At 44.3% G+C, this 18,194-nt stretch overlaps 1 protein-coding gene across 2 annotated transcripts in view; it reads left to right on the plus strand.

The window, feature by feature from the left end:
* Positions 1 to 2,219: 2,219 nt before the first annotated feature.
* LOC137344513 (acidic mammalian chitinase-like) overlaps positions 2,220 to 18,194 on the plus strand; it is a 43,060-nt gene continuing 27,085 nt past the window's right edge. Inside the window, exons 1-2 of one of the 2 annotated variants that reach the window (XM_068007548.1) lie at positions 2,220 to 2,672; positions 3,745 to 3,903. The gene's annotated coding sequence lies outside the window, so the exon portion shown is untranslated. Of the gene's footprint in view, positions 2,673 to 3,744; positions 3,904 to 15,620; positions 15,641 to 18,194 lie in introns of those variants that run through there. The other variant, XM_068007549.1, reaches the window with a different exon arrangement.

The following is an 18,194-nucleotide window of genomic DNA, read 5'->3' on the forward strand; positions in this document are numbered from 1 at the left end:
GAGGTACGTACACCAGTAGCAGTATGGTCATTCTTTAATATAATACATTTATAGTGGCAGAGAGCAGATAGCAAAACATTAGATAGCAAAAGGCTTTCAGCTCTTCTTGGAGAAATCATGAGCCCAATTCACATTAAATTATCTGAACTTTCCACCATCTACAAGGCACAAGTCAGGAGTGTGATGGAATACTTTCCACTTGCCTGGATGAGTGCAGCTCCAAAACACTCAAGAAGCTCGACACCATCCAGGGCAAAGCAGCCTGCTTGATTGGGACCCTATCCACCACCCTAAACATTCACTCCCTTTTCTACCGGTGCACTGTAGCTGCAGTGTGTACCATCCACAGGATGCACTGCAGCAACTTGCCAAGGCTTCTTCGTCAGCACCTCCCAAACCCGCGACCTCTACCACCTAGAAGGACAACGGCAGCAGGCACATGGGAACAACACCACCTGCACGTTCCCCTACAAGTCACGCACCATCCCGACTTGGAAATATATCGTCGTTCCTTCGTTGTTACTGGGTCAAAATCCTGGAACTCCCTACCTAACAGCACTGTGGGAGAACTTTCACCGCATGGACTGCAGCGGTTCAAAAAGGTGGCTCACCACCACCATCACAAGGGCAATTAGGGATGGGCAATAAATGCTGGCCTTGCCAGCGATGCCCACATCCCATGAACAAATAAAAAAAAATCTCCTCAGCACAGCTCAAACAAGAAGTTGTGTTTTGAATGATGACTTTAAAGGCCTGTTTCATTCCTGGGATTGTTTTTGGAGCCAAAGGTTGTTTACAGTCATGTGCAGCTCTACAAGATGAGTGAGGATGTGCCAGAGGATGTGAAGGTCTCTAATCTCTGCAATGATGTTATTGCAGAGCATTGATTTGTAATACTGTTTCCTTGTTTATTATTAAAAAAGATTGTGTGGCTTTAACTGAGGATGTCAGGCAAAAAAAAAAAATAATTTGTGCTAATATCAGACATCACTGGAACAGTTCTAGAAAACATTGTTGTGGTGAGTACCCAGTAAAAATCTTAGTCATCTGCTTCGTTATGAACTGAAATCAAATGTCATTGAATCCAGTTACTAATTTTACCTTACCATCCAATAGTATTGTGATGGTGTGGCAGTCACTTTTTGTTGGTACAGCCAATAATTCGGAGAGGGGTGATCCAAGTCGTAGGTGGAGCAAGTTGCAATGAAGAGAATTAGTTTTCTGTAATTCCCCAGAAAATGATTAGCATAGATGGCTTAGAGTGGCCAGTAAGTAAATATACTGCCTCAGTAGCTTATTCTTGCCCATCAAAAGTATATATGCACTTGCATACAAAAATTCAATTCAGATTTTCTTACTTTAAAGTTATTTTTCTTACTCCCTAAGGCATCCTTATATTGTGCACTTTTTTCTGACTCAGAAGGGCAGATTACCCATAGCAAGGCCTTTGGCAATATTAATTTGCAGCAAGTCTTTATACTTTCACTTGGCATGTCCACAAGTTATACTCTAATGTCTCACTCTTCTGATAGATCTGCACATTTTTGAATGGTGCCAGTGCGAAATGGGATTCTGCACAGATGGTTCCATATGTTTATGAAGGAAATGAATGGATTGGGTATGATAATCTGCAAAGTTTTAGAGACAAGGTATGTCTGTAAACCCTGATATCCTGGACTTTTAACTTGTTCTGTCAATGGTGTACGTATATTTATACATAATTAGCTTATAACAGTGTGTATTAGAGTAATGCCAACACAACCCCATGGAAAACTGCCAATGAGTCCCACAGGACTACAGAAAGAAACCAATTCATTCATTCATGCTAAAGTATTTTTTATACAGTCTTCACACAGTTGTATAGGGTTAATATAACGGTAACACAGCTATTTTTGAAATCTGACTAGCTTTATTACTATAATTTTAAAAGTTTGTTTCAGCCTGAATTGAAAACTTTGAAAATAACTGACATGAAGACACTGGAATTGTTTGGTGCCCTTGGAATTTGAAATATTACACTACAAAGTAAAACAAAATAGAGTGTCAGTGATCCCTGAACTAATACTTCAATTATTATTAAGTTTTAAGCCATAAAAAGTGGCTTTGAACTTAGAAAATAAAATATGTAAATCTCTTGTACACCAACAGTTAATGTCAAAATGTTAGTTATATAGTTAAACACTAAAAAAAAACTTTACTTTTTCCAGCCTGCAAATGATCAACACCAATGGAGCTGTAACATCCATTTAATTATGGAGTGAGTGCATAACAAACAACAATGTGCTGAGTTTAAGAATCTGTCTCAGTTGAAGATAATGATTGAAACAGCAAAATAAAAGAGTCAATTCATGTAGAGATCTGGTTACTTTGGGCGCTAAATTGGGCCATGTAGCGCCATCTTGGCTGTGCGTGCACATTTTCAGCGTGATGTGCGCCGGACGCCATCTTGGTAAAGGAGTTAGCACATGCACAAATATCGAACGCTGGAAGTATGTGATGTAAGGAAAAAATGGATGCAATCAGTGTGCAACGCTGTTTAAAGTGATAAGTCCCAAAATGGTTTCTAACGCTCAACTCAACGCACAGTCTTAACCCCGACCATCTGAACATGTCTTTGAGTGCCTGGAGGACCCCCACCAGTGCTATTTAAAAGGACCAGGCAGAATTTACAGGTTAGTGGCTGGATTATTGCTTCTGGCTGCCGAGACATTTGCAACTGTTTTTGGAGGTCTCCTACACTTGGATACTAGGACTAGGGGACATAGCCTAACATTTAGAGCCAGGACGTGCAAGAGTGAAGTTAGGAAATTCTTCTACACGCATAGGGTGGGAGACGTTTGGAACACTCTTCTGAAAACGGCAGTTGATGCTAGCTCACTTGTGAATTCTAAACCTGAGATTGATAGATTTCTGTGAACCATGGGTAATAGGGATATGGGGCTAAGGCGGGTATATGGAGTTAGGTCACAGGTCCACCATAATCCCATTGAATGATGGAACAGGTTCGAGGGGCTAAATGCCACTGCCACTTGCTGCCTCCTGATATGTGCCACCTTCTCCTGCAAGAAAGTGGGACCTGTGTCTGGATGATATGTTTATCATGGTTGAATAGCTGCCAGTGTGTGTGGCAAGTGAGTTGTGGGTGGGCGGCTTGCAACATTGGTAATGTGTAAGGGTGAGAGGAAGCATCTGATTGGAAGAGTTGAGTACTGATGGAAAGAGTTTGTTGGTATGTGGGGAATGGGGGGATGTAGTGCGTGGAGCAGTGGATGCTGCTAGTGGTGCAGTTGGTGGGAGATGCCACTTGACAGTTGACTTCACTCACCTTGACCACTGTTGTCAAAGCATTGAATTTCTTCCTGTACTGCATCCATGTTCATGACGCTGTGTGCCTGGCAATGGCTACGTCCTCCGCTGCCTCCCACTGCCTTTTGGGTATATGGCTGTAGGGCCTCTTGCCTCCCTGCGGATATCGGATGTCCCTCCTCCTGTCCACCTCTTGCACCAAGGCCTCTAGTGCATCAGCAGAGAACCTTGGTGCACGCACTCTCGCAGGCCTGGTGCAATCTCAGATCGGCAGATTGGTGAGGTCTGGCATGTAGATTGGAGTATGTGGGATTTAGTAGTGCGCAACCTTTATTCAATGTTTTAACATAACATTTCATCAGTTTGTAAACATAGGGATGGGAGCAGCATCTGTGTTTTGCATGTGCGATATCTGATCTCCATTTGGATTCCGTGTAGACAGCAGACTGTTATTTTCAGCAAATAACAAGTACGAGCAGCCTTTAAAAGATTTTTAAGAGACAGCCTGCCTTTAAGAGATTGGAGCGCCATCTGCTGGTAGAAAGTGCAAAATGCATTGATTCCTCGTTCAACGCTGATTCGGAACGCTGCTTGAAGGTAAGCCCTCAGAACTGACAAAAGTCTCGTCCTGCCTGCACAGGGGCCATTGACCGCAGGGTAATAGCAGATCACGCTACCCCCGTCCAATAATATGCCCTGTCCAATTTTTCCCCCTTTGAGCTTTTATTTATTTATCAGTTAAACTCAATGTAACTTCGTTGATCCACTTCTGAAAATAGAACTCTCTTACGGCTGGCCTGATCAAATGTATACATTTTAACGCTTTATACACATACCACACTCATACATCTTCAAAAGCTTTTGTTACTGAAATAACTAAGAATATTCTAAACAATTTTACAACACCAAGTTTTAGTCCAGGAATTTTTATTTTAAATTCACAAGCTTTCGGAGGCTTCCTCCTTCCTCAGGTGAACGAAAGGCTTCCTCCTTCCTCGTTCACCTGAGGAAGGAGGAAGCCTCCGAAAGCTTGTGAATTTAAAATAAAATTGCTGGACTATAACTTGGTGTTGTAAAATTGTTTACAATTGTCAACCCCAGTCCATCACCGGCATCTCCACATTAAGAATATTCTAAGTAAGGTGAAAAAGAGGCAAAACTCACTGAGCAATCAGCACATAAAGAACATGATCCTGAAAATCTATGGTGTTTTTAGAAAGATAGGGAGGGGCGTGATCCGGGCGCAGCAACATTTTCAGGGGTGGATTTTTTGGGCCGGACCTACTTCCAGTGTGGTTATGCTCTGAAAATGGCATGTGATCTGCCTGGCCAGATTACCACCCAGGTAGTGAAGACTAAAATCTATCCCAAGGTCTTTTTTTTTAGTCTTACGCAAACATATTCTACTTTATAGACCAAACCTGAATATTGCATTTGTTTATTTAATATTCTATTTAAAGGCTAAGCCGAATAACAGAAATCCTGATAAGAACTAGTAGCACTTAAGTTTTCTGCATAATGAATACGTACTTCTCCACTGATTGTAATCAGTCTGAACTCCTGATAAGATCAAACTGTTGTTTTCATAAATAGTATTTTTAGTTGATTTTCAATACACAGAGTAAATAGAATGGCATCAGGCGGGCCTTGAGCATCAAGGGGTTAATGTGCTCCCTGAACTACAACTCCTGGTTGCCCGTTTTTCAGGCGCAAAACAGATGGCTGTGACTTGAATTTCTCCCCTGTGACGTGTGAGGGGAAATAATTAACCTTGTCTTCCAGGGTACTGCTTTTAGTGGTCTTGGCCTCAATGCTTCATCATTTTTGATACAGCATGTTCAACAGATAACCTTCTATACCGCCAAGCTTTGAGAAGTTGAAGTTGCAGCTTGTGACCTGCCCTGCCAGTTTGAAACCGCTACCTACAAAGGGTTTCAGTTCTCATATTAAAATATGCTAGAGTCTGACTGTTGATCTGACCCTATCTGGAGTATTCCATTTAGTTTTAGTCACCGCTCAGGAAGGATCTATTGATCTTGGAGGGGATACAGTGCAGACTCACCAGAATGATACCGGGGCTCAGAGGGTTTAATTATGAGGACTGGATGGATAAACATAAGAACATAAGAAATAGGAGCAGGAGTAGGCCAATCGGCCCCTCGAGCCTGCTCCGCCATTCAATAAGATCATGGCTGATCTGATCCTAACCTCAAATCTAAATTCATGTCCAATTTCCTGCCCGCTCCCCGTAACCCCTAATTCCCTTTACTTCTAGGAAACTGTCTATTTCTGTTTTAAATTTATTTAATGATGTAGCTTGTATTCCCTTGAGTATAGAAGATTGAGGGCTGATCGAGGTGTTTGATAAGGTAGATACAGAGAAGCTAATTCCTATGGTGAGGGAATCAAGAACAAGGAGACATAATCATAAAATTAGAGCTAGGCAATTCTGAAGCAAAATCAGGAGCACTTTTTCACACAAAGGGTAATAGAAATCTGGAATAAAAACAGAAAATGCTGGAAATACTCAGCATGTCAGGCAGCATCTGTGGAGAAAGAAACAGAGTTAATGGACACGACTTTAGCCCCCAACTCCTGGAACAAATCCTGGCTCCAACGCTCCAAAAAACGCGTACGACCCAGACGCATCTGGGTGCACGCACGGATCAGGAAGCCGGAAGTCCGATATTTAAACACACAATTAAGGCGCTTGAACTACTTAAACTATTTTATATTTTGTGATTTGAGGCATGGAAACGATTTTACCCCTGCCTCCACCTATTTCCCGTGGTGTCTGAAAGACGCCATGGAAACGGTGGCAGCCATTTAAATCACTGTTTGACAGATGGGGATAAAAGGTGAGTTTTTGCTGCAGGGCAATCAGTTTTATCGACAAACTTTTGGCTGGGAATTCTTTGTGTTTAGACTGAGAATTCTTGGTTCACCCCCCCCCCCCACCCCCCCAACTCAGAATTTTTCTGTTTACACATATTTACCTACTTTTTGGATCCCCTCAAACTGACAACACAGGATGGGGAGGCGCAATGGCTGCATTCACCAGTACATCAGGAGGCAGATCACCATCCGCAGCAGGTCTGGCGTGCAGTTCCGACACTTGCAGCTCCATAAGACAGAGGTGAGCCGCAGGGACCTGCAGAAGAGCAGAAGGGGGAACAACGGAGGGCCCGATGTCGCAGGAGGCACCACCCTCAGAAGAGTGAGGCTGAGCTTCCTGGACCTCTCTGAGGAGCAGTGCCTACGAAGGCTGAGAGTGAGTCACCAGGTGGTCACAGACAACTGCAGCTTCCTTCATGCCGAGCTGCTCCCGGCTGGGCCTGGTGGTGTTGCAGTGCCCGTGGCAGTTAAAGTGACCGCTGCCCTCAACTTCTTCGCCTCTGGATCCTTCCAGGGTGCCACCAGTTACATCGATGGGCTCTCTGTCGTCCGCTCACGAGTGCATAGGACAGGTCACCGATGGATTGTTTTGGAGGATGTCCCAATACATCAACTTCCCCATGGATGACCTCAGCCAAACTGAGAGGGCGGTGGGTTTCCACTCTCTGGCTGGCTTCCCATGGGCACAGGGTGCAAGTGATTGCACACATGTAGCAATCTGAGCACCTCGACATGAGCCAGGACTGTTCATCAACAGAAAGGGATATCACTCGATCAATGCGCAGCTCGTCTACGACCACTGGAAAAAGATTTCTTCATGTGTGTATCAGATTCCCTGGCAGCTGCCATGATTCATTCATTCTGCATGAGTCCAATATCCTGGCCCTCTTCCATGCAGCAAACAGACACAAGGGCTGGCTCCTGGGTGACAAGGGATATCCCCTGGGTGACAAGGGATACCCCCTGGGTGACAAGGGATACCCCCTGCAGACGTGGCTCATGACACCTGTGAGAAACCCCACCAGCGAGGCACAGCGTCAGTACAACGACAGTTACATCATCACCAAGTCTGTCATTGAACATGCGATAGGTCTGCTCAAGATGTGGTTTCGGTGCCTGGATCGGTCTGGGGAGCCCTTCAATACACACCAGCGAGAGTGGGTAGAATTATAGTCGTCTGTTGCATCCTGCACAACATTGCTCAACAGAGAGGGTTACCGGTGGATGAGGCCCCAAACCGTCACGAAGCATCCACATCTGCCACCAACATTGAGGAGGAAGAGGAGGACGAGGACCCCATCCATAGACTAGCGGCTCACTTGGCTGCTTGTGATGCCAGCGAGTCACTCATAGTTGAGAAATTCCCCGAAGGACATCTGCAAAGTGAGGATAGTCAAGTTCTCACACCACCTGGAATGAGCATCGCCAACACCAGCACCCCTCCCCCACCCCCAGCACAAAACATTCCCACAACTACACATACACCCACTGTAAATACACACACTGGGCGGCTTCAAGGCTCGCCATTCATGCTGAAGCACAGGAAAGTGCGCTTTCACAAAAGGGACTCAAGAATGGACAAGATGTGGCAGAGGTGATGACAATTATAAGATTTAATGCGCACAGAACAAAAACCAAACATAAATGAAAAACAGGACACTCTGTCAAACACCTTGTGCATACCCTTTGTGATCACAAACCTTTAGTCCTTTGCTTCCTACTACTTCTACGGGGTGCATCCCCTGTGCCTGTAGCAGAGATAGTGGCAGGTTGCTCATGTTCATGCCCTGACCGCTGAGATGCTTTAGGCCTATGCCCTCTGGGTTTTGGAGCCCGTGAGGGCCCCTCCAAAGACTTCTCCACCTGCACCTGTGCAGGGGTAGACTCGGCCACCTGGAGAGGAGGCGGCATTGAGGATGCTGGTTGAGAGGAGGGCAAAGGGTGAGACGTGTGAATGCTTTGAGTGGCGTCCCTTCTAGTTCCCCTTTCGCCATCATCTCTCTCCTGGGCCAGGACCACATCACTCCTACCACTCTGCTGGATAACAGCTTGGAGGACATGTGTGATGTCTTGTAAGGCCACTTCTAATGTCTCTGTCAGCCTGTTTCAGGCAGCAGAATGTAGTTCGCCCTGAGTCCACATGGCCATTATCAGGGCCTGAAGGGACTCATTTATGAGCCATGCTTGAAGCTCAATGGAGGCTGCCATTCTCTCCATTGCAGACATTCCCGCACTTACCTGTGTCGCCACTCCGCTAATGCTGGAGGTGGACTCCTCCATCCTCTTTGCTATTGTGGAGAGTGTGCGTGGCAAGTCTTTCAGTACCTCGTAAATGTGCTGCTGTCCCTCGATCATTCTCCTTTTAAAGGATGGCCCCGGGGGTTCAGCATCTGCGTGCAGCTGAGCAGAGCCTGGAGAGGTGCGCCCACCGACGGGGTCTCTCCACAGCTACCCCTGCCACCGGTGTCTGCTTGTGCTCACTTATGTGTGGTGACTTACCAGGTGCCAACCCAACTAACTGAGTACTAGGACCCACCGAAGTGTGAGTATCTGCGCTGGTAGATGGCTCATTAAGATGTGACGGTGAACCCTCAGAGGCCAGGAGCCCCTCTGAGGAATCGCCCTCTCCCATCACTTCAGTGGTTGAAGGGCCTAGAAGAGAACAGAAGGTGATATTAAGAATCATCACAGGTGTAATGTTGCGATGAGCATACTGAGGTGTTCAACATGTCAATCATTAATAACATCAATTCATATCGTGTGTGATGAAAGTTAAAGTTCTGTCACCAGACATTTGTGGGGTGCCCGTCTTAGCATCCCCGAGGGACAGGCACTCGACCATGTGGCTGATTTCCAGGGCCGCCTCCTCCCCCTCTGTGAGGACTTCTATTTGTTGTGGCCCCCTTCCAGTCCTCGGCCTTTCCCATGCATTCTGAGCTTTCTTCTCCTACGTGGGGAGAAAGTACAGATGTGTGAGTGAGTGAGGGTGAAGTGGTCAGCTGATGAATGCATTGCTTTGGGTGAGGCTGACCATGAAAGAGATGCATCAGAGGGTGAGTATCAGACAGAGACATCACATTGCACCAGGATTGGGGTGAGTGGTAGTGGTGGGGTCACAAATGGTGAGGTGAGGAATTGCTCAGAAAATGAAGGTAAGTTGACGATGAGCCTTAAATGGGTCTGAGGAGTGATGTGATGGAGTAGGCTTCACAGGGGCAGAATGTGAGTGTGTTGGGGGGTGGTGGGTGATGTGCACCACAGAATGCAGGTGAATCAGTAAGTGTACTCACTTTTCCTGACCTCATTAGGTCATTGAAGCGCTTCCTACACTGCATCCAAGTGCGGGAGATGTTGCTTCTGCTGGTCACCTCCTCTGCCACCTCGAGCCAGGCCTTCTTGGTGGCAGAGGCAGGGCACTTCCTCCTGTTTCCCTCCTCCTCCTCACCCCGGCAGCAACACCTCAAGGGAGGCATCACTAAACTTTGGGGCAAGCTTGCTCTTCTCCTGCTCCATTGTGTTCAGAATTCCTCGTTTCTCCAAAAAAAACCATTGCATCAGTGGCCCTTTAAATACAGCTACTCCAGCTGACAGCACGTCATGTGGGTTCACAGTTGGCCTGCTACGCAGCTTTCAGACGGCAAACCCGGAAGCCATGTTAAGAGCTATCAATTAGGTCGCGATCGCGTGGGGAAAGGCAGGAATTTTTTTTTGAGTATCCCATACGCTCATTGACATCCCGCTGGCATATTAATATCCTGCTCAATGTTTCAGGCCGATGACCCAGTAGAAATCTGGAACTCTCTTCCTCCAAAAGGCTGTAGATGCTAGGAGAATTGGAGCTTTCAAGACAGAGATGGATAGATTTTTGTTTGGTATAAGTATCAAGGAATAAGGAGCAAAGGCTGGTGAATGGAACTGAGATGCAGATACAATTGAATGGCAGAGTAGGCCCGAGGGTCTGAATGGCATACTCCTGTTTCTAATGTTCTTATGTGCCTATGATCCAACTCCAGAGTTATATAGCTATTATTGTGTCACTGCGAATAGTCTGCTGTTTCTAATATACCCCAAGAGAAAATGCATTGAGCCAACAATTGTCCAAAAGAAGCTTGAGTAAAAAGGTTGCCAGTAAAATTGCCAAAAAAGCACCTTTGGATGACCATGACATTAATGGGCAGAAATTGCTTAGAAAAGAACAGTGAGCTCAACAGCGCTCACCATTGTTAGTGGTGAAATCGAGGAGCAAGTTCCGCTGTGTGCACATCCACAGGGAAATGTGGAAATCCGGAACTTGCTCCAACTGGTTCGCTGCTGATATGACAGCTTCGAAATTATTACAACCAGGGCCAACTTGCTCATTTGCCTAGCTGGCAAGTAAGTAATAAAGCAGGTACGCTTAAAAAGGTCTAAACTAAGCTTTAACAGTGCGGTACATCTTAATGACTGCCAGACAATTAAAAATTAACTTTTAAAAATGTGGAGTCTCATTACTCCTTATTTTAATAGGTTTTGGTCATTAAAAAATGTTTTTTCCCTTCTGTCTCCTTTATTTAATTCGATTATTTGTTACCCTCTCTTTTTTCGTTGTCTATAAATGATTTTAATGTTGTACCTTTTACTTCCTGGATTTAACATTGCAGCTGGCAGGAACCATTGCGCAGCTTGTCAAAAATCCTGCAATCTGATTGATCGAGGGGAGAGCATGATCCTCTCCTTGGGTCCTGGCGTCACTGGAACTAAGGCTGGGCTTTTCTCCGCTTTCTATTAGAGGAAGTGCACCCAGTAAAGCCCGCGGTAAGTTAGTGGGTTAGTATAAATCTATGGCACGGCGAGCACTGTTGGTTTGTCGCTCCGAGAAATTTCCGAGCCATTGTCTGGCCCACCGTAAGGGAATTAAAGCCCATATTTTAACTCGCATATTGAAAACAGGAAAATGATGTTAAGTTTTTTATTTTGAATCCTCAAAAACAACTCTCAGTTAATCCTTCAATGACACACCAATAGCAATTTCCAGGTTTAAATAGTCAAATTTCTCCATAAGCTTAACTTAGGAAAAGTCAAGGACAAGAAAAGGTTATTCATCCATTTGCAGTGCATTGGGTACAGTAACCTAGTGATTATGGAACCGAACTAACAACCCAGGGGTTGTGAGTTCTAATTAAAAATACGGCAGGTTATGGAACTGAATTCAATAAATCTGGTCATTTGTGTGCTACGGCTAACAAAATAATTATGAAAGCTGTTGGATGTTAATTAAAAATCCAGTTGATTCACTAATATCTTCCAGAGAAGGTAACCAGCCAAGCCTACTTGGCCTGGCCTTCTTGTGACTCCAGCCTCATAGGAACAGGAGAAGGCCATTCAACCCCTCAAGCCTGTTCCGCCATTCAATTAGATCTGTATCTTAACTCCATCTAACCGTATACTATGTGGTTGGCTATTAATGTCCTCTGAAGTGGCCTAGTAAGCCATTCAGATCTAAAAGGTTCATGGCCTTCTCAGGGTAACTAGGGTTGGGCAATAAATGTGGCCTTGATAGTGTTGCCCATCAAATCAAAAATTCCCTCTAGTATACTTGCTCCCTGATTTTAGTGGCTAGTGCTAGTGGCCTAGTAAGCCATTCAATTCTAAAAGCAATCACTACAGAAGGCACTTCGCATTCTCAGGACAACTATGGAGGGGCAATAAATGTGGCCTTGCACACATCTTAAGATCAAATAAAAATATCCCTCTAATAACTTACCTCCCTGGTTTTAGTGTCTAACTGCATTTTGGATATCGCTAATATTTCTTTCTCCATCACTCTACCTGACAAATTATCGCAAACATTTATCACTCTTTAAATAAAGCAGTCCCAATATCTTGCCGCTCGGTAGATTTATACTAACTTACCATGGTCTTTACTTTGGGCACTTCCTCTAACAGGAAGTGGAGAAGAGCCCAGCGTTAGTTCCAGTGACGCCAGGACCCCTGGGAGAACGAGAGGATCACTCTCTCCCCTCGGCCAATCAGATTGCAGCATTTTTGACAACCTTCGCAATGGTTACTGCTGGCTGCAATGTTAAATCCAGGAAGTAAAAGGTACATTAAAATCATTTGTAAAAATAGTTGTAGACAGTGAAAAAAAATCAAATTAAATAAAAGAGACAGAAGGGAAAAATAAAAAAAATCTAATTTTTTAATTAAAAAAAAATAATGACCAAAATCTATTAAAATAAGGAATAATGAGACTCCACATTTTTAAAAGTTAATTTTTAGTTGTTAGGCAGACATTAAGACTTAACGTGCTGTTAAAACTTAGTTTAGACCTGGTATTTTTACAAATTTTTAATAAATGTTTGTCCACTTGGTTTCATCTGTTCAGTTGACAGCACTTTGGGTCAGAAGAGTGTGGGTTAATGCCACACACCAGGACTAGGCTGACACTCCAATGCAGTACTGAGGGAATGCTGTATTGTCGTAGGTTAAGTTAAGGGTGTCTCAATGGTTAATTGCCCCATTAAGTTATTGTTGCATCGAGAAAGAGCAGGAGATAGCAACAAAGGCTCAAAATGCATTTGATGCAGCGCAGACTGACTTCAAGCTACTGTTTGGGCCATTATATCCCTTGTATTAGAGTAAGCTGCTGGGCACAGTTAGCTAAGCAGATTGTCTCTTTTATCAATTTGTTCCCACTTGCCATCTACCACCAGTTCCATGCATCTCGGTCATGCTGCCCAGCAACCACTTTTGAGTATACTGACTGTTGGGTCTGTCTCATTGCCACTGTGGCTGACGTGCCACTCCCCTCAGAGACCAGCTCTGTCTGCCCATTTGCAGCTGAATTTCGATCGGGATCCTACAACCAGTGTTAGAACCCTGATTTGCATATACAGGGTGCTTAATGCCTGTTTCACCTAGAAATGGACCTGATGGCCTTCATCCAAGGGTTCTAAAAGAGGTGGCTGCAGAGATAGTGGGTGCATTGGTTTTGATCTTCCAGAATTCCCTAGATTCTAGAACGGTCCCCGTGGATTGGAAGATAGCAAATGTAACACCGTTAATCAAGAAAGGAGGGAGATAGAAAAAGGGAACTATAGGCCAGTTAGCCTGACATCAGTAGTATGTAAAATGCTAGAATCTATTATTAAGGACATAGTAACAGGGCACTTAAAAAATCATAATATGATTAGGCAGAGTCAAGACGGTTTTATGAAAGGGAAATCATGTTTGACAAATTTATTAGAGCTTATTAAGGGTGTAACTAGCAGGTTAGTTAAAGGGGAACCAGTGGATGTAGTATATTTGGATTTTCAAAAGGCATTCGATGAGATCCCACACAAGAGGTTGTTACACAAGATTAGGGCTCATATATTAGCATGGATTGAGGATTGGTTAATGGACAGAAAACAGAGTAGGAATAAATGGGTCATTTTTGGGTTGGCAGGTTGTAACTAGTGGGGTGCCACAAGGATCAGTGCTTGGGCCTCAACCGTTTACAATATATATCAATGACTTAGATGCGGGGACCCAGTGTAATGCATCCGATACAAAGCCAGGTGGGAAAGTAAGATGTGAGGAGGACATAAAAAGGCTGCAAAGGGATATGGACAGGTTAAGTGAGAGGGGGAGAAGGTGGCAGATGGAGCACAATATGGGAAAATGTGAAATTATCCACTTTGGTAGGAAGAATAGAAAAGCAGACTTTTTTTAAAAAGGTGAGAGACTAAGAAATGTTGGTAGTCAGAGGGATTTGGGTGTCCTTGTACACGAATCACAGAAAATTAACATGCAGGTACAGTAAGCAATTAGGAAGGCAAATGGTATGTTAGCCTTTATTGCAAGGGGGTTGGAGTATAAGAGCAAGGAGGTCTTGCTGCAATTATAGAGGGCTGAGGTGAGACCGGACCTGCAGTACCATGTACAGTTTTAGTCTCCTTACCTAAGGAATGATATACTTGCTTTAGAGGGGGCGCAGCAAAGGTTCACTGGGTTGATTCTTGGGATGAGAGGGTTGTCCTATGAGGAGAGCTTGAGTAGAATGGGCCTATATTCTCTGGAGTTTAGAAGAATGAGAGGTTATCTCATTGAAACGTATAAAATTCTTAGAAGGCTTGACCGGGTAGATGCTGTGAGGCTGATTCCCCTGGCTGGAGAGTCTAGAGCTAGGGGTGATAGTCTCAAGAAAAGGGGTCAGCCATGTAGGACCAAGATGAGGAAAAATTTCTTCTCGCAGAGGGTTGTGAATCTTTGGAATTCTCTATCCCAGAGGGCTGTGGATATTCGGTCGTTGAGTATATTCAAGACCGAGATCGATAGATTTTTGGACACTAAGGGTATCAAGGGATATGGGGATCAGGCGGGAAAGTGGAGTTGAGGTAGAAGATCAGCCATGATCTTATTCAATGCGGAGTAGGCTTGAGGGACTGTACAACCTACTCATGCTCCTATTTCTTACGTTCTTATGTTCTTAAATTGTGGCATCCAATTTGGCAGCCGATGCACCTCCAGGGGAGATTGGCTGTGGGAGATTGCAACCCGAAATTGCCCCCCCCCACACCTCCCCAACGTTCATCTTAGGTCCAAAAAACGGGTGCAACATGTTGAATTTGTCCCCCAGTGTGTTGCATTTTCACTCTGTAGAAGTGTTCTTCCAAATGTGCCATATCTTTGTCTGGAAGTTTGGCATTGTTTTTCCAATCGATTTTACTTAGCATTGACCAGATATTAATCCATTTTGAAAGAAATTAATTGACATAGTAACCATTTCTGATGAGAGTCTATTCCACATCTATTGTATTCGGGAAATGTTTATCATTTTGTACTTATGTCCTGTAGTTCTGTTTAAATTAAATAACTCCCACATACAGATTAAAAATGGAAAATTTTTCAAAATATCCTTTTTCAGTTCAAAACAAGTTCACTTCTGTGAGTTTCTCTTTAAAATCAAATGATATGACAGAATTGTATCTCTGGCGTTCAATTTTGTCTTGTAGCTGAACAGAGGTAATTGTAAATCAACACAGTGTGAACTGCTGAGAGTTTGGTACGTGTGGGAGTTTAAGGGTTAATCTCTTTAAAATCTAGTGCATATTGCTTTCAACTGTTTAAGCTCAATTTTAAAGTTTAAATTTTTAAGTTTCTGTCATGCTTCAGCAGAGAGAGCTGCTGTAGCAAGTTAATTGGTTAGCTAGATTAAACTGGTACTTGAAGGTGGGGCAGGCCTGACTCATCTGATTCACAAACTGTAGAAATACAGGGGCCTGTCAGTGCGAACAACACAGTGTGAATTGCTGAGAGTTTGGTACGTGTGGGAGTTCGGTGAAGTGGGGGAAGGCGGTGCTGCTTTTCCTAACTTTTTCCCCAGAGCGGCAGTGGACCTGAGAGTAAAATATTGAGATTGGGGAATAAAAGCAGCAGCAGACCTGCAACAAGAGACAACGACTGTGAGACGTCACAGGTGAGGCAGGAGAGTCCGAGAAGTGAGCACAGGATAAAAGGAGAGGCCTAAAGCGGGAGGAGAGTCTGAGAGTCTAAGGCAAGTCATGACAGCACAGCTCGCACCCGTGATATGCTCCTCCAGCACTATGTGGGAAGTCATGGACACTACCGGTGTCCCTGGCGACCATGTGTGCAGGAAGTGTGTCCAGCTGCAGCTACTGGCTAACTGTCTTTCGGAGCTGGAGCTGCGGGTGGATTCACTGTGGAGCATCCGCGATGCTGAGACTATCGTGGATAGCACGTTCAGTGAGGTGGTCACACCGCAGGTAAAGATTACGCAGGCAGAAAGGAAATGGGTGACCGCCAGGCAGAGTAAAAGGACTAGGCAGGTAGAGCAGGAGTCCCCTGGGGCCATCTCCCTCTCAAACAGATATTCTGCTTTAGATACTGTTGGGGGAGATGGCTTATCAGGGGAAATCAGCAAGAGCCAGGTTCGGGGCACCACGGGTGGCTCTGCTGCACAGGAGGGGAGGAAGAAGAGTGGCAGGGCTATAATGATAGGGGATTCAATTGTAAGGGGAACAGATAGGCGTTTCTGCGGCCGCAAACGTGACTCCAGGATGGTATGTTGCCTCCCTGGTGCTAGGGTTAAGGCTGTCAAGGAGCGGCTGCAGGGCATTCTGGAGGGGGAGGGTGAACAGTCGATAGTCGTGGTCCATATTGGTACCAACGACATAGGTAAAAAAAGGGATGGGGTCCTGCAAGGTGAATTTAAGGAGTTAGGAGATAAATTAAAAAGCAGGACTTCAAAGGTAGTGATCTCAGGATTACTACTGGTGCCACGTGCTAGTGAGTATAGGAACAGGAGAATAGACAGGATGAATGCATGGCTGCAGGGATGGTGTAGGAGGGAGGGATTTAGATTCCTGGGACATTGGGACCGGTTCTGGGGAAGGTGGGACCTGTACAAGCGTGACGGGTTACAACCAAACAGGACCGGGACCAATGTCCTCGCGGGGGTGTTTGCTAGTGCTGTTGGGGAAGGTTTAAACTAGAGTGGCAGGGGGATGGGAACCTGAGCGGGGAGTCAGAAGGGAATAAAGTTGAGAGCAGCAAGAGAGGGGGAAATCTACATACAAATAGTACAAACAGTTGTTCAAGAACAAGTGAAAGGGAAAAGCGTAGAGCAGCGGAAAGAAAGTGTACTTTAGGCACGAGAGATAAAATAAAAACTAGAAGGCGTAAGGTGATTAACCCAGCATCCAAGCTGTGGCAGGGGGTTGGGAACCTGAGCAGGGAGACAGAGGAAAGCGTGTCAGGAAGGGACAGAAGGTATGGAGTAAAAGGTAAAGTGTTAAAAAAGGAAAAAGCAGGAACTAAGTGTCACAAAACATATTTGAAAGTTCTTTATCTGAATGCACGTAGCATTCGTAACAAAATTCACGAGTTAACGGCACAAATAACTACGTATGGGTATGATCTTGTGGCCATTACAGAAACATGGCTGCAGGGTGACAACGACTGTTAAATACCCTGGCATATTTAATTCCCAATCAGGAAGGACAGGCAGGGAGGAAGGGGAGGTGGGGTGGCTATGTTAATAAAGGAAGGAATCACTGTAATACAGAGAAATAATATTGGGACAAAGGATCAGGATAATGAAACAGTTTGGGTAGAGATAAGGAATAATAAGGGGAAAAAAACACTAGTGGGTGTAGTGTATAGGTCTCCTAATAGTTGCAACTCTGCTGGAAGAAGTATTAATCAGGAAATAGTCAGGGCATGTAATAAGGGAACAGCTATAATTATGGGGGATTTTAACTATCATATTAACTGGACAAATCAAATTGGGCAGGGCAGCCTTGAGGAAGAGTTTATTGAGTGTATTAGGGATGGATTTCTTGAGCAGTATGTAACTGATTGTACCAGGGGGCAAGCAACCTTGGATCTGGTCCTGTGTAATGAGCCAGGATTAATTAATAATGTCCTAGTTAAGGATCCCCTTGGAATGAGTGACCATAACATGGTTACATTCCATATCCAATTAGAGGGTGAGAAGGTTGGTTCTCAAACAAGTGCACTGAGCTTGAATAAAGGAGACTATGATGGTATGAGAGCGGAATGGATTAAAGTGGACTGGGAAAATAGATTAAAGGGTAAGACGGTACATGAGCAGTGGTGTTCATTCAAGGAGTTATTTTACAACTTTCAAAAAAAATATATTCCACTGAGGAAAAAAGGGTGTAAAAGAAATGACAGCCATCCGTGGCTAAGTAAAGAAATTAAGGATAGTATCCGACTAAAAACAAGGACATATAAGGTAGCCAAACTTAGTGGGAGGATAGAAGATTGGGAAGTCTTCAAAAGACAGCAAAAAGTAACTAAAGGATTGATTAAGAAAGGGAAGATAGATTATGAAAATAAATTAGCAAAAAATATAAAAACAGATAGCAAGAGTTTCTATAGTTATATAATAAAGAAAAAGGGTGGCAAAGGCAAACATAGGTCCCTTAGAGGATGAGACCGGGAAATTAATGGTGGGAAACATGGAGATTGCAAAAATGCTGAACAAA

Source organism: Heptranchias perlo, chromosome 27 (genome assembly GCF_035084215.1).
Source record: "Heptranchias perlo isolate sHepPer1 chromosome 27, sHepPer1.hap1, whole genome shotgun sequence".
Taxonomy (NCBI): Eukaryota; Metazoa; Chordata; class Chondrichthyes; order Hexanchiformes; family Hexanchidae; genus Heptranchias; species Heptranchias perlo.